This window comes from Macrobrachium rosenbergii, chromosome 41 (assembly GCF_040412425.1).
Source record: "Macrobrachium rosenbergii isolate ZJJX-2024 chromosome 41, ASM4041242v1, whole genome shotgun sequence".
Lineage (NCBI taxonomy): Eukaryota > Metazoa > Arthropoda > Malacostraca > Decapoda > Palaemonidae > Macrobrachium > Macrobrachium rosenbergii.
In genome coordinates this window covers 30,812,705-30,816,747 of record NC_089781.1, presented here as the reverse complement: position 1 = coordinate 30,816,747, position 4,043 = coordinate 30,812,705, and the positions used below count along the sequence as shown (strand labels likewise).

Genomic DNA, 4,043 nt, shown 5'->3' with positions numbered 1-4,043 from the left:
GTACCATCTCGTGGTTTTACGGATACACTTCACAGAACTAATAAGCATGTCGTTCTTGTCCACAATCCGCATTTTCTTATTATAGTCAACAACGCATGCAGGTTTTTGCACAAATTCCCTGGTCGACACCTTTTTCACAGTCTACCATTATATTTTCATGTACTGAAGATAACATATACACTGTCCTGTTATCCTGCCATTTTAAACCTAATATTCCATTGCAGTTTTGAGACGAAATCTCAGATTTGTTCACATCAGGAAATTTAGGCATAAATTTCCTATTTTTCCGGACTGTTCCACATGCTCCTGTTTCGTTGTCGCCCAAATACTTGAGCAGTTTTGGGCTGCAATACCAATTATCGAAATACAGGATGTGATGTTTTCCGAGATGCGAGGCCATAAATGTTTTACCACAGAACCAGATACCCCTAGATCCTCATCTACCAATATCTCTGTATCTTTTCCAGTATAGATTATAAAATCGACAATATAATCCGTTTTGGCATCACAAAGTTCAAATATTTTCACTCCAAATCGACTTCTTTTATCTGGAATGTACTGCTTGAAACTTAGCCTTCCTTCCATAACATTAAACTTTCATCTATGCATAAATCCTGGAAAGGTTGAAATTTTTCCCGGAATTTTCTACGCACACTGTCGAGCACGGGTTTAATTTTTTTAGTTTATTATCTGGGCTTGTTTCATGTGAATTATCAACGAAATGTAGAACCCGTAGAATTTGAAGAAATCTGTCCCTTGCCATCAGCCTTCTCACTCCTTTTGTCTCGAATGTCTCAAGCGTAGTCCAGTAATCTACGATGCGATGTTTACTTATATGCGACATGATCATAATCACACAAAGGAACCGTATCATTTCCTCCACAGTAACCTGAGCAAATTTTCGCAAATACTTTGGCACTGCATCTCCTAGCGTATCAACAAGGAATCTCTGATAACGGTTTGTCTCTTCAGCAATCAGCCCCATAAATTCGTTGTCGAAAAATAAAAAAATAGTCTACTTCCTTTGAATTTTCATTCACATTACATTTCGACGTAATGCCACTGCCACTGCTGTCAAATATGAAATCTCTGGGCTGAAATTGCTGGCAGCCCACTCCCACTCATCACCTGGGCCACTTCGCTGTCTCCGCCTTCTTTTGACACCTTGGCTTTCATTTGTAGGTGGCAGATTTTCGTCATTTTCACTGTCGGTTGATATTTCATCACTGTCTCTTGTACCAGGACCATAATTATCCATTTCATTTCCTTCTAAATCCGATTCATTTTCATATCCAGAAAATGAGTCGAGAAAGGTCTATAAAATAGTTATCCTCGTCGAGAGCTCTTCTCTCGATCTGCCGGCGGTCAACTCGAGGATGTCGTACCCTTGACCCGTCCTCCTGTGACATCTTGATGAAGACTAATGAATTTTAGGAAACACGTGAATTTATATGAATTCACTGTATGGCAACTCACAGACTGTTACCATATCAAGAAAAAGAGGCCAGTATTTCAATCATCAGTCCTTCACATAAAAGGAAATTACCGGTGCTCGTATACGACACAACAGTGTTCCGGGCCAGTTTATTAAATGCGTCGTATACGTTACAACCGAAATCAAAGGGTTAAGCAATTTTTGGGCGCTGAATCCAAAACTGATCTCAGTTTTTCTCTATCCTGTCAAGTTTTTGAACTATAGGATTTTTGTTTTCTTAAAAAATATGAAAAATACTGTACATAACAGTTACAGTGCTTGTTTTATAAAAAGTTGCAAATATTAACATACAATGAAAAATTAAAGAATAGGCATGAATAGAACGTTTATTTAACATTTTTATGTTTTTACAAAGGATAAGGCTATAATTGTGTGCAGGTTAAGGTAAAAATTTACGCTTGTTGCTTTTTCTGGAGTGTTTAACTTGAGGACAATCGCGTTTGATGCTCCAACAATAGTCAGCCATCATATGGACATCCCATCTACCCTGGTAACGTTCTTCCATAACCTTCAAATCTTGGTGAAATCGTTCACCTTGCTCGTCGCTAGCAGCACCAAGATTTTCCGGAAAGTTGGCAAGATGGCAATGCAAAAAATGTAATTTAATACTCATGTTGCAACCAAGCACTTTGTAGCTCTCTAATAGTTTCTGAACAATTTCTGTGTAATTACTTGCATGTGAATTTCCAAGAAAGTTCTTGACGACGTCTTTGAATGATAGCCAAACATTCTTTTCAAGGTCTGACATATTACCGGTGAACTGTTCATCTTTGATGAGCTGTCAAATTTGTGGACCATCAAACACACCGGCCTTGATTTTTTCAATTGACAGTCCAGGAAATGTCAAGATGATGTACTTCAAACAGTTGCCATCAGTTGACAATGCTTTTACAAATTGTTTCATGAGACCTAGTTTTATGTGCAGAGGTGGGAATAATATTTTCTTCCTGTCAACAAGTGGCTCATGTACAATGTTAGGATCTCCAGGTTTAAGATCAGATCTCGGAGGCCAATTCTTCTCAACCCAATGCTTCTCTCGAGCTCTGCTATCCCACACATGGAGAAAGCAGGGATACTTTGTGTATCCAGGTTGCTGACCAAGAAGGAAGGACACCATCTTAAGGTCAACACAGATGATCCAATTGTGTTTGTCATATTGCAATAACTCAGTAACTCTCTTTACATCTCCATATTCTTCACGAAGACAAATCAAATGCCCAATAGGGACTGCGCCAAACAAATTGCCATTGTGTAGAAGGACACACTTCAAGCTCCGCTTTGAGCTATCCATAAACATTTGCCATTCATTTGGATTGTAGTTTGAAAGCCCTAGTTCCTTCAGTAAACCAGGAATGTTATGGCAAAACACAAAACTGCTGTCACTTCAAAAGTACTGCAGAAATGTACTTTTTCTGGTTCGAAAGTATGATACCTTCACCCCTTGTTCAAGTAGGTTTTTTTCGTTCAGTCTTGATGCTAGTATTTCTGAAGCTTTTTTTGATAGGCCCAGATCACGTGCTAAATCAGTCAACATGTGCTGATCAAATCCCCTACAAACTGGATCCTCGTGAATGTCAAAATCTGCATCACTGCTGACACTGCGTTCTTCAACATCACTCAGACCTTCTAGAGGAAGTAGTTGTTCGAAAACTGGCACTGGAATTTCAGCTGAATGAGGCATTGGTCTTATAGCTGACAGTATATTAGGATATTCTGTTTTACTTTTAGTTTTCTTGTTAAATCCTGATGTTTTCACTGCACAAAAGTAACAGTCTGTGGAATGATATTTTTGCTGTCGCCAAACCGTGGGGATACCAAATGGCATCTTTTCACGTGTTCCTTTGGTCCACATCTGTAAACTCTCGACACACTGCTTGCACACTTTGTGAGGGGCCCACGGGTTTTCTTGATCACCGAGTTTCACTTTAAAATATGCGAAATATGCTTGTTTGACAAATACGCTGATGTTTGCCCTCTGACTTGGTGAAACTACCACATATATAGCAGAAGGAGTCAGGGTTGTTTAGGCATTTACGATGAGACATAGCAGGAGCAGACATGATCTGAAACAAAAGAAACATATACCTAAGGAAATAAAACACTAGGCTGGAATAGTTATAAGCTTAAAAACAAAAAAAAAAAAGCATTAACCAAAATAGAAATTACAATGGTATGTTGTTCCAAGGTTAATAGAAAAGCCATATCAAATCCTCCTAATTCCTACTATCCTAGCTTTCTGTTCGTAGATATTGACATTACTGACCTATTGGGAGCTGCACACACCTCTCACTGCACTGTCTCAATTGTGACTGCACAAACAAGTTGCCACATAGCTCTAGATGAGTCAAATCGTTATCAGCTGGCAAGAGTTACTACAGCTAACCAGTGGAATTTTGCTTATCTGGTAGGTAAGCTGTTTAGAAAAAACTTGACGTGCTAGAAAAAAACTAACTACAGATTTGGAATCAGCATGCCAATTTTAGTCTAAATAAGCTCAAAAATCCAACTCAACAAAAAACTGTTTTTAAATTGTTCCCCTGTGCTACCT

General features: G+C 38.7%; 1 pseudogene; it reads right to left on the bottom strand.

Moving 5' to 3' along the window:
- Positions 1-1,874: 1,874 nt before the first annotated feature.
- LOC136826459 (uncharacterized) lies at positions 1,875-3,779 on the bottom strand (annotated as a pseudogene).
- Between the last annotated feature and the right edge of the window lie 264 nt (positions 3,780-4,043).